Genomic DNA, 13,152 nt, shown 5'->3' with positions numbered 1-13,152 from the left:
GTGGAAGATGGAGATCCAGGAGTGAAGGTGTGGCTGGAGGAGGGGAAGGGGGAGGAGGGAGAAGGCAGGAAAGGGAGGGGCCAACACAGGAAATGCCTCTCTGCTCATCTAACCCCTGACAGTAGGGAGATCCTGGGTTAGAGGAGAGCTGTAGTGAGCAGGAGGCCAGAGATGAGTGACCTGGAGGGGAGAGCAGAGATGGGGATTATTTCCTGTGCTGGGAATCTTGCTCCTTCCCAGCTCTCCGCTCCGGGCCAGCCCTGGCACCGCACAAACTAGGGGATTGCCTAGGGCGCTGGCTTTACGGGGGCACCAAATTGAGTGTCCCACCATGTGACTCAGTGACATTATCAGTGCAGGGGGGTGCCAGAAGTTAGCCTTGCCTAGGGTGCCAGACTGTCTAGGGCCGGCCCTGCCTCCACTGCTAATTCCCCCCTTGCATCAGCCATCTGGTCTGCTGTGTGTTATGTCCCCATCCCTACCACTGCATGAGATCAAGCAACTTGGTTCCTACCTCACACTTACTTGTTTTTAATTTAAAAAAAAAACAATTTAACCAAGCTTCACCCATTTATGCTCTTCTGTGCCTTTTCCCTGGGCCAACACTGTCTTAAATCTCTCTGGTTTGGGGGTTCGCATCGTCAGGGAAGTCGCTACCATGAGACCCGTCCAGGCTGAACTGGCATCGATGCCTCTGCCGGGCTGAGATAACACTATCCCTTTGTCCTGCTGTTACCCAGGAAAGACGCGCTTCAGCTAGCCTTTGCAAGCAGGTGCTGAGATTATGGGGTGCGGGTAACTTTCCAACGGTTCAGGAATGAGCCAGCCCCGCTTTCCCCAAATGATAGCTTCTTTCCTCCATCCCAGTATTTGCCAGATATTTCAATGGCGGCCGTTGCAGGCACTCCCTGCAGAAGCCAGCTTTGAATTCAACCATCACTCCTTCAAGAATTGCTCCTCTTTCCTTGCTGCCCAGAGGTGACAAGCCCTGTGAGACAGAGACTACCAAGTCTGGTTCTGGAGCAGAAAGATTCTTACTGTGAAGGGTTGCTTTAGGGTGGCATCATTTCTGCAGAGGGAAAATAGCTTTTAGGGGTCACGGGTTCCAGTCCTCTTCGACTGGGAGTGAGTATACAGTTGCAAGGAATCCAGTGCAATCACTTTAGAAATATATTCCCCAAAATGCATGTGAGGTGTGTTTTTTTGTCCTCCTCAGCGGGTGTGGCTATCTATTTCTAATTTTTAAAAAGGGCTGATCAAATTCATGGTGTGTAGGCTGCCTTGAGCAGCGTTTGGAGAGAGGTAACGTATACATTTTCTAAAGAAATAAAACTGATAGGCCTGTCAGAGGCTTTTGAAATGGAACTTCAATGTGCAAGAGTAGTATATCTCTGAAGAATGGGTGCAAATAACAAGTGAAGGCTTTCTTCCCACTGAGGAGGAAGGTGGGGTATAAATGAAGTAAATAAATATTGTAAATATTCAGGGGAGCTTTTCCTCTGATTGTCAATTCTTCTGCTGTCCAGGAGGGAAAAACAGATGGGAGGCTCCCTTAATCATAAAACATCTTTGCCTAGAATTTGTGAATTGGCTACCCGGCGTCCAATGAACAAGAGAATGGAACATTTGTTATATAAAACATGGAGATCTAGTGCATGGGATGATAGGCTACAAAAATGGAGGTTTGTACACAATGTATTGCAATTCTCTAACTGGAGAAGAGTACAAGAAAATTAGTATTCTCTAATGGGAGGGTTGTTGAGAAGGAAATTACAGGTGTGTTGAGATTCTCTAATGAGAGGCTTGATGGAGAGAAGATTATAAGAATGTTCAGATTCTCGAATGGGAGCTATGATAGGGAGGAGACAGCAAGAATGTTCAGATTCTCTAATGGAAGATCTGATGGGGAGGAGACTACAAGAGTACTGAGATTCTGTAAAGTGGGAGTTGGTGAGGGAGACTATAAGAATGTTGAGATTCTCTAATGGGAGGAGTGTTGGGGATGAGACTACAAGAGTGTACAGATTCTCTAGTTGGAGGGTTAGCAGGGAGAAGGTTATAAGAATGTGCAGATTCTCTAATGGAAGGTTTGACAGGCAGGCGACTACAGAAACACTAAGATTTTGTGATGGGAGGTTGGTAGGGAGAGATTATAAAAATGTTGAGATTCTCTAATGGGAGGAGTATCAGGAATGAGACTACAAGAGTGTGGAGATTCTCTTATGGGGGGTGATGGGGAGGAGACTAAGAATATTGAGATTCTTTAATGGAAGAATTGCTGGGAAGATGGCTACAAGAATACTGAGATTCTCTATTAGTACAAAAGAGCAAGAGTCCAGTAGCACCTTGAAGGCTACAAAAATTTGTGGTAGAGTAGGAACATCTATGAGTCACTACGTCAGATTTATCTGATGAGATCCTCTAATGAGAGGCTTGATGGAAAGATGATAAGAATGTTCAGATTCTCTAATGGGAGCTGTGATGGGGAGGAGATTGCATATATGTTCAGGTTCTCTAATGGAAGGTTTGGTGGGGAGAATTTATCTGAAGCAGTGAGCAGTGACTCATGAAAGCTCCTACCCTGCCACAAATTTTGTTAGTCTTTAAAGTGCTACTGGACTTTTATTCTTTCTACTGCTATAAGACTGACATGGCTACCTGTCTTGAGATTCTTTATAGAGAGAGTTGATGAGGAAGAGGATACAAGAATATTGAGATTCTCTAATGGGAGCATTGTTGGGGAGTAGACTGCAAGAGTACTGAGAACCTTCAATGAGAGGGCTGATGAGGAGGGAAATACAAACATTGGCGGCATGAAATGAGCAATGCTGGTGAAAGAAATGGGCTTTTGGGAGACTCATGTCAGGGCTTGCGGGATATTTATGTCCGGATATGTATGCATGTTTCAGGCCCATTCCACCAGTACCATTTTTTAGTCATCCAAATCACAAGATTGTGATGCAGGAGCTAGCAGCTTACACATCTCCAAGACCTGTCTTTCAGAGGTGCATTCCTGCATGGACATTCCTGCAGTTACAATTCCATGCAGACTCCAAACTTTTGGAAGCCAGTTTGGTCTAGTGGTTAAGTGTGTGGACTTTTATCTGGGATAACCAGGTTTGATTCCCCGCTCCTTCACATGCACCAGCCACAAGTTTTCCCAAAGCTGTTCTGCTCAAGAGCAGTTTCTGTCAGAGCTCTCTCAGCCACACCAACCTCACAGGGTGTCTGTTGTGCAGAGGGGAAGGGAAGGGGATTGTAAGCTGTTCTGAGACTTCTTTGAGTAGTGAAGGGCGGGGTATACTCTTCCTCCTCCTCTTCTTCTTCTTCAACTCAGCCTTCAGGTTATTTCTGTTGAAAAATATGCTCAAGGAGAGTTGAGGATGAGGTTAAGACAACTGAGATATTCTTGTCCGGGGAACGCTTGTCCATATGTGATAGGGGCTGGTGACTGTGGAACCTGAGACATAGGAGAAACCAGGCTGGGTGTCCTACCTTTTAAAAGTAGCGGCACATTCACAGCTGATTTGAATCAGCAGCCTCGGCCAATAACAGCTGGATCTTGTGGCAAGTCCTCCAACTAAAGTGATCTTTTCTGCAGAGCCATTGGTATAATTGTGATTCCCCTTTTGCCAAGGAAATGAGGTCTAAATATATGAATTGGAAATAGGCACATGTTCTTAACCCACGGTCCAGTGCAGCCTAATTTATTTATTGTGGCATCAGCTTCCCTGAGCCATACCCACCGTAGTCCAAGGTCTGAAGAGTTTGCTTCCCCATTTACTCTTCCCTTCCTCCCTTTTTCTGTCATGTCCTTTGTGTGGAATTTGGATAGCACGACAAATACTAAAAACGATGCATAGAGAAACCTGATATGAGATTCTCCTATTTTATATTGAAGGGGGAAAGTGAGTTTTTTTGGGCGGGAGGGGGGTTTGAGGGTTTTCTGTTAGTTTGTTTATGGCAATCAAGTCGCATCTGACTTACGGTGGTGACCCAAAAGATATTCAGAAGTGGTTTGTCTTCTTCTCCCTGAGTAGCAACCCCAGCCTTTCTTGGTAGCCTTCCATCCAAATACAAACCAGGCCCAACCCTGCTTGGATTTTATGACATCCCCATTGAGTTTTCAAGGCAAGAGATGTTCAGAGGCAGTTTGCCATTTTCTGCCTCTGTATAGCAACCCTGGCCTTCCTTGGAGATCTCTCATCCGAATACTGATCCTGCTTAGCTTCTGAGATCTGACAAGATTGGGCTTGCCTGGACTATTCGGGGCAGGGCAGAGGGAAAAGAAGAAGACAACTGCAGATTTCTACCCCGCCCTTCTCTCTGAATCAGAGACTCAGAGCGGCTTACAATCTCCTATATCTTCTCCCCGCCACAACAGGCACCCTGTGAGGTGAGCGGGGCTGAGAGAGCTCTTACAGAAGCTGCCCTTTCAAGGACAAGCTCTGCCAGAGCTATGGCTGACCCAAAGCCATTCCAGCAGCTGCAAGTGGAGGAGTGGGGAATCAAACCCAGTTCTCCCAGATAAGAGTCCGCGCACTCAACCGCTACACCAAACTGGCTCTCAAGGGGATTTATTTTGCAAGTGTGCCCCTAGCAGTAGAATAAGTTTAGGAAGCCAGTTTCTCTTTAGAAAGTTCAAGGACTTTTTCTGTAAAGTAAAGGCTTGGAAAACCAGTAGGTGGATCTATGACTTGTCAGGTTTTAGCTCTCCCCTGGCTCTGACAGTAAGGGCAAACAGAGAAGGAGAGCCATTTAGGACAGACTATTGTATGCTCAGCCAGCTTGGGCATGAGCAGTGAACGCACGAAGCTGCCTTTTTGCCGAGTCATCATTGGCTCCATGCTGCCTACACTGACTGGCAGTTTCTCTCCAGGGTTCAGGGGAGAAAAAGGACTTCCCCCAGCATGTGATGCAAAAGACCCTGTTTAGCTGGAGATGCCAAGGACTGAACCGAGAAAGTTCTTCCTGCAGAAGAAGACAGCTTGCTCTGCCTACGCGCTCCCCTTGGCACCCATCCACCATTTTTTTCATTTTCCTTGTCTTTTTCTACCCCCAAAAGACATAGAAATCCTTCCCCCCCACCACCTCTGTCAAGGCCCAGCCGACCTATGGCAACTCTGTGGGGTTTTCAGGGCAAGTGATGTTCAGAGGTGGCCTGCCATTGCCTGCTTCTACATAGACTTCCTTGGTGGCCTCCCATCCAAATAGGAAGCAGGGCCAACCTTGTTTAGCTTCCGAAATCTCAGAAGATCAGGCTAGACTGGATCATCCGTGTTAGGGCTTAGAATTATACATATTTCCAGGGCTTTTTTTTTTGTAGCCAGAACATCTTTGCATGTTAGGCCACACGCTAGTGATGTAGCCAATCTTCCAAGAGCTTACAGAGCTCTTATTACAGGGCCTACTGTAAGCTCTTGGAAGATTGGCTACATCAGGGGTGTGCGGCCTAATATGCAAAGGAATTCCTGCTACAAAAAGAGCCCTGCATATTTTAAAAGAGAGAAATAGTTAAATACACCTGAAAACTGATAGAGTTGATCTCAATAAAACCTAGAATAACTGAAGTTGAGATCCTTACATCTAAACATACAACAATTGATCCACCTTACCATTCACCAGTAGTTTTACCTTATTCTAATAAGTAATGTAAGTTCTCTGTCTTTGAACTCACTCAGTCGGCATAAGTGTCTTTTTAAAAAAAATTCCTCTTAGGGGTTCATACATTGAAACTTTATCTGTAAGCCTATTACATCAACATTTCTTTCACCAAACCTCTGCTGGTGGTACCTATTTTGCATTCAGTATTTTGCTGTAAGCTTCAGGTGGGTGGCTGTGTCGATCAGAAGAGCAAGATTCGAGTCTAGTACCACCTTAAAGACCTAATTAAGTTTTCCAGGGTATGAGCTTTGAAGAGTCAACACTCCCTAGGAAGGAAGGAAGGAAGGAAGGAAGGAAGGAAGGAAGGAAGGAAGGAGGGAGGGAGGGAGGGAGGGGGGAAGGAAGGAAGGGAGGAGGGAAGAAAGGGAGGGAGGGAGGAGGGAAGGAAGGGAGGGGGGAGGAAAGGGAGGGAAGGAAGGAAAGAAAGGAAGGAAGGAAGGAGGGAGGGAGGGGGGAAGGAAGGGAGGGAGGAGGGAAGGGAGGGAGGGGGGAGGGAAGGAAGGGAGGAAGGAAGGGAGGGAGGGAGGAGGGAAGGAAGAAAGGGAAGGAAGGAAGGAAGATAGGTGGGAGAGGGAGAAGTGGAAAGAAAGCAACTTTAACTTTAAATGCATTCCCCAAGCCACCAGTTGGCTTGTCTTGGAGAATGCATTTAAAGAGAGAAATGCCTTCTCCAAGCCAGCCAATGGAGCAGTGGGGGCTTCAAGAGCCACAAAATATGTATGAAAGAGCCACATGTGACTCCCAGGCTGCAGTTTGGCCACTTCTGGCTTAGAGGGTCTTGGGTGGGCTGCAATATCCCTCCTACCTGTCGCCTGCCTGTCCATCAGTGCCACCACCCCTCTGCACATCACACCTAATCCGATCACGCCTGCTGTTGCCATTCACCTGCTGTTGTCATTTGCCTGCTAATGTCATTTTGCATCTGAAATCACTCCATTTTCCAACCATTAGGCCAGATGGACACCCATTCTAGTTGGATCCGAAGCAGCGAACAGTGACTCACAAAAGCTCCTCCCCTGCCAGAGATTTTGTTAGTCTTTGAGGTGCTCCTGAACTCTTGCCCTTTTCTACTGCTGCAGACGGAGTGACACAGCTACCCATCTTCACTAACTAGGGGAGTAAGAAACCTGAAAGGTTAATATGCAATTAAAGGGCCAAACATTAAAAACAAACTGTAAAATAAATCATAAACCAACATACTGCACATGTATTTATTGTAGAAAGTTAAAACCATTTAAGGGCCCGTCATAAGCCTCTATCCTATGTACAATCATAAAACTACAATGGGAACACACTCAACTTGACCTGACGCGTTTCGACCTAGACTGGTCTTCTTCAGAGGTCAGAAAGGTAAGTACACATATAGGCTCATACTACAGAATAGAATAAAACAATAGAACAATGCTGGACCACAAGGAAATTTAATGAAGTGTCAAAGGCTTAAAGATATTCTTGAGGCCTCTTATTCTTCAACCTTATGTCTTAATCAACGGCATACATATTGTATCCAGTGTCTTATTGTATGCCACGTGGTCCAGAATTGATCAAGACAGGTGTAAGGTCAGAGCCTATGTGCCAAGAGTTAAGTTTTTGGGTTAAGTTTCTTTCCCTTCTTTGTTTTTCCTTCCTCACTAACTAGGGGAGCAAAACCCACAAATCATCAACCAATATCTTATCTGAGGATTATCGGGAAGAAATGTGACACAGGCCTGTATTTGTTAGGTATTTGTCCCACTCTTCCATGGAGTGCATGGGGACGTTCACATTTCTCCCCACTTTGGTGTCAGTTTGGTGTAGTGGTTTGGTGTGCGGATTCCCCCCTCCTCCACTTGCAGCTGCTGGAATGGCCTTGGGTCAGCCATAGCTCTCACAGAGGTTGTCCTTGAAAGGGCAGCTTCTGTGAGAGCTCTCTCAGCCTCACCCACCTTACAGGGTGTCTGTCGTGGGGGAGGAAAGAAAAGGAGATTGTAAGTTGCTCTGAGATTCGGAGTGAAAGGTGGGGTATAAATCCAATATCATCAATGTTGTTGTTGTCTCCTCCTCCTCATTTACAGCAGCCCAGGTAGGAATTGGTTGAGAGTGTGAGGGATTGACTGAGGTGAGGCTTGGCATGTCAGTGGGGGATTTGAACTCAAGCCTTCCCCATTCCTCCTTGAGCACTTAACCTTTAGATCCTTCTCACTCACAGCACCTTATCTATTGTTACGTCAATATGTTTTGTAAATGGACATCGTTGGAGACGTTTGAGTGACGGATTCGTGTCCCCCATAGGCCTGTCACATTGAAATCTGCCCATTAATTGCATGCAATCCATCAGATTGATTAAGCCAGTTTATATTTCCATTTACACATGTTTTAAAAAGCACCCTCTCTTTGTTCAGTGATCATGAATGCTCATGGCCTCCGCCCTTGAACAGACAATCCTTCCTGCATGGAAGAACATAAACACATAAACAAAAAAAAAATTTGTGGAAGAATTTCTGCCCGATTAATCAGGGGCCTCTTCTAGATCAATCAAAAAAAGCACTATGAATCTAATTGATTAGTCGATAAAATGCCACCACCTTAATGCATTGCTGTTTCTGTGTGCTAATTAATTAGCATTCCGTTAAGGGAGGGGAAATAGTCTGGGCTGATTACATTTTTCACCTCTTTTTCCCCCCAAGGTGCTCAGGACAATATACATAGTTATCTCCGAATTCACAATGACCCTGTGAGGTAGGGCCAGACTAAGAATGACAACAAGAAGATGATATTGGATTTATACCCCACCCTCCACTCCGAATCTCAGAGCAGCTCACAATCTCGTATAAATTCTCCCCCCACAACAGACACCCTGTGAGGTGAGTGGGCTGAGAGAGCTCCCCCAGAAACTGCCCTTTCAAAGACAACTCCTGCAAGAGCTATGGCTGACCCAAGGCCATTTCAGCAGGTGCAAGTGGAGGAGTGGGGAATCAAACCCGGTTCTCCCAGAGAAGAGCGCACACTTAACCACTACACCAAACTGGCTCTCAAGCACAAGTCCAGCAGTGGGGGGTTCATGAATTAGTGGGGATTTGAATCAGGATCTCCCCATTTGCAGACAAGCGCTTAAATCAGGGGTGGCTAAACTGCAGCTCGGGAGCCACATGTGGCTCTTTCGCACATATTGTTTGGCTCTCAAAGCTCCCTCAGCCCCATCGGCTGGCTTGGAGAGAGAAGGCATTTCTCTCTTTAAATCACTTCTCCAAGCCAAGCCAGCTGTTGCTCGGAGAGTGCATTTAAAATTAAAGTCACTTTCTTTCCACCTCTCCCTCCCTCTCCCCATCTATTTGTTTTCCTTCCTTCCTGTCTTGCAGCTCTCAAACATCTGACATTCATGTCTTGCAGCTCTCAAACATCTGATATTTACTCTATGTCAGGGGTGGTCAACGGTAGCTCTCCAGATGTTTTTTGCCTATAACTCCCATCAGCCCCTGATAGCATGGGCAATGGCTGGGGCTGATGGGAGTTGTAGGCAAAAAACATCTGGAGAGCTACCGTTGGCCACCCCTGCTCTATGTGGCTCTTAGGTTAAGCAAGTTTGGCCACCCCTGGCTTAAACCTCTGTGGCACACAAGCTGTTGAGCATGGCTTAAGATGTAAAAGAAGGCACCGTGGGGTTTTTTGAATGCTGCATAAATGTGTGTCTTTGGAAGGGCTTTGTGGGGGTGCCTGAGAGCCGGTTATAGGTCTCTGTCACTGGTACACATTGCAAATTGCTTAATGCCGATGAATTACCCATAAACACCATTTAACCATATTGTTACACATAATTAGGGTAGTTTGACACACACACCAAAATAGCAAAGTGATTTTTATTTCCTGCCTGTGCTTACAAGAGAAAGTGGGTATTGAAATCTCTTTTTCCGAGGGAGAACAGAATGTCTTTGTCGCACGGAGCCCGTTCACATATGTGCGCGTAGCACGTGGTATAGCCTTTCTTGGACTGTACCATATGGCAACGCGGGAGATTGCACTCATCTCCTCCCAACGCTGCACCGCAGGTGATTGCCTCGGGTTACCTCATTGTAGATAGATGAACCGGTTATGGGAGTGAGCTTGGAAGTATAAGGCAGGGTCGCCAATCTCCCGGTGGGGGCTGGAAATCTCCTAGAATTACAACTGAATAGACTGCGTAAATCTCAAAGTTTGTTTCCCAAACCCTAAGTAATCGGTGTCCATAAATGTGAAACAGAAGAGTCTAATCTCATGAATGTGATGCTGAAGAGGGCAGGTGGTGATGGAAGTTTGCCCCCAAATAATCCTCACTAGGGCTTTTTTTATTTAAGCAGGAATGCTCAGGAACGTAGTTCCAGCTGGCTTGGTATCAGGGGATGTGGCCTAATATGCAAATGAGTTCCTGCTGGGCTTTCCCCCCCTACAAAAAGCCCTATATGAAACAATGGTGATGTCAGGGGTGTGGCCTAATATACAAATGAGTTCCTGCTGGGCTTTTTTCCTACAAAAAGCCCCGTATGGAACAATGGTGACATCAGGGTGTGGCCTAATATGCAAATGATTTCCTGCTGGGCTTCCCCCCCTACAAAAAGCCCTGTATGAAACAATGGTGATGTCAGGGGTGTGGCCTAATATGCAAATGAGGTCCTGCTGGGCTTTTCCTACACAAAAGGCCCTGGTCCCCACAATGGCTGCGACTCATGAGAATTGATTCAAAAGCTGGAAAAGTTGCATGGTCATTTGATACTTTAAAAAAAAAAAGACAACTTTTTGTATAAAAGACTGCTGAATCAGACCACTGGGTCCACCTGTCTCATTGCTGTCTCCTAAGACAGAGGTGTCAAGCGTAATTGTTGTGAGGGCCAGATCTGACATCAACATCCCTTTGTCGGGCTGGACTTTGCGTGCCATGAAATGAAACCGCAGGTCCCAAAGATATAAACTTTATAAAGGACGCAGGCAAAATCAACTAACAATATTATTTTTTACTCAAAATACAAACAAAAGGAATTTATTTTCTGGGGCACCCACAAAAGCCCCAGTACATGTGTTTAATCCTATGCAAGACTAGGTTTTTTCCAAGGGATGCCATAAAACGGAGAGTACCTTACATTTCCTTACAAACCAGTTGCTTGCAGGCTGGACAAGAGCCCTGGATGGACCAGTTCCAGCCACCAGGACTTTTGTTTGACATCCATGTCGTAAGAAGTTCTCTGGGCCTTTGCCATCCCTTCCTCCCCTCAAATTGGACAGAGTGGGAATTGAACCTGGGACTTAGAATAATAGAGTTGGAAGGGACCTCCAAGGTCATCTAGTCCAACCCCCTGCACAATGCAGGAAATTCATAAATACCTCCCCCTATTCACAGGATCCACATGGCTGTCAGATGGCCATCTTGCCTCTGTTTCAAAACCTCCAAGGAAGGAGAACTCACCACCTCCCGAGGAAGCCTGTCCCAATGAGGAACCGCTCTAACGGTCAGGAAGTTCTTCCTAATGTTGAGCTGGAAACTCTTCTGATTAAATTTCAACCCATTGGTTTTGGTCCTACCTTCCGGGGCACAGAAAACAATTCCACTCCATCCTCAATATGACAGCCCTTCAAGTACCTGAAGATGGTGATCATATCTCTCAGCTGCCTCCTCTCCAGGCTAAACATGCCCAGACTTTCTGCATTCCAAACAGATGCTCTACTATTGAGCCAGGACTTCAGGTCAACATCTTTCCCATCACCCAGCTATGTGGTCCTTTTAAATTGGATATGCCAAGGATTGAACCTGGGACCGTCTGCATGCCGAGCAGGAGCTCTGCCACTGAGCCACGGGGATCGAACTGCTTTTCAGATCCACAATACAGACTGTTGTTCTGAACACACATCCCGGCTGACGCTCTGAACCATCAGGGGAGATACCACATTATGGGTTTATTTCACTTCTTTCTTGGCTTCCTTGCTGACAGATGTGTGTCGTGCTGGGATTTATACTTGGAACACTGATAGCGGCACTGAAGATGGATAGCAACTTTCCTTCCAATGTATCCCTCTTCCAGGGAGATCCAAAATTAGAGTTGCGAACTCCAGGTTAAGAAATACCTGGAGATTTGAGAGAGGAGTCTGGGATAGCAGAGTTTAGAGAAGGGAGGGACTTTGGGAGGGTACAATGCCATACAGTCCACTTTCTAAAACAGCTATTTTCTCCAGCAGAAGTGAAATAAATGTGTGTTTTTTAAGTACAGGGCTTTTTTTTTTGGTAGCAGGAACTCCTTTGCATATTAGGCCACACACCCCTGATGTAGCCAGTCCTCCAAGAACTTACAAAGCTCTTCTTACAGGGCCTACTATAAGCTCCAGAAGGACTAGCTACATCAGGGGTGTGTGGCCTAATATGCAAAGGAGTTCCTGCTACAACAAATGCTCGGAAGAGATGCATAATAAACAAATAAATGATTTATGTAGTCTGGAGATCAGATGTAATTCTGGGAGATCTCTATGCCCCACCTGGAGGTTGGCAACCCATTGTCATTTTGCATTTGGTTTTAGATCAATTGGGTGTGGAGGTTGAGCCGCTGTTCAACCTGAAACTGTGGGATTGTGCCATGAATGTGTGGCAACGTGGCCGGTTGAACCCAGGACTTCGATTCATTTCCTGGTCACCCAGCCAAGGGAGCTCTGACTCACAAAAACTCTGCTGGAATAAAATGTCCATAAAGACCGCTCTTTAATTTTTCTGCAATGGACTAACATAGTGACCCATCTGGAATTATTATCCAGCAGATAAAACAACTCGATGCCCATGGATTGGAAGTACCCTTTCAAGGACAGTCCACGTCACAATCTCATAAATGTGTAGACAATACAATCTCATAAAAAGAGCCCAACTGGAGGGGCTGTGGCTCAGTGGCAGAGCATCTGCTTGGCGTGCAGAAGGTCCCAGGTTCAATCCCCAGCATCTCCAGTTGAAAGGATCAGGCAGAAGGTGATGGCAAAGGCTTTTGCCTGAGACCCTGGAGAGCTGCTGCCAGTCTGAGTAGACAAGACCTTGATGGACCAAATGTCTGTTTTAGTATAAGCCAAAACTGCTGGGAAGGGGGCATGGCACAGTGACAGAGCTTCTGCTTGGCAAACTAAAGGTCCCAGGTTCAATCCCCAGCATCTCCAGTTCTAAGGATCAGTTGCTGGGAAAAACCTCACCCTGAGATCCTGGAGAGCCGCTGTCAGTCTGAGTAGACAATACTGACTGTGATGGACCAAGCGTCGGATTCAGTACAAGGCTGCTTCTTGTGTTCTTGCGAGTTCCAGTGGTTCATTCAGTCCAGAATCCTGTTTCACACAGTGGCCAAGTAGTTGCTTTGGAAGGTCAACAAACAGGGCATATAGATGTTTCCTCCTACCAGTGGTATTCAAAGGTTGACTGCCACTGAATATGGAGGTTCACTTTTACCACCCCTGGAGAAAATGGATGCTTTGGTGGGTGCACTCTGTGGCATTATATTCTGCTGAGGTCCTTCCCCA

At 46.2% G+C, this 13,152-nt stretch overlaps 1 protein-coding gene across 13 annotated transcripts in view; it reads left to right on the top strand.

Annotated features, from left to right (window-relative positions):
• The window catches only part of CELF6 (CUGBP Elav-like family member 6), a 232,502-nt gene that overhangs the window by 123,697 nt on the left and 95,653 nt on the right, over positions 1–13,152 (top strand). The gene's annotated exons all lie outside the window — the stretch shown is intronic.

Source organism: Heteronotia binoei, chromosome 19 (genome assembly GCF_032191835.1).
Source record: "Heteronotia binoei isolate CCM8104 ecotype False Entrance Well chromosome 19, APGP_CSIRO_Hbin_v1, whole genome shotgun sequence".
Lineage (NCBI taxonomy): Eukaryota > Metazoa > Chordata > Lepidosauria > Squamata > Gekkonidae > Heteronotia > Heteronotia binoei.
This window is presented reverse-complemented; position numbering and strand designations above follow the sequence as displayed.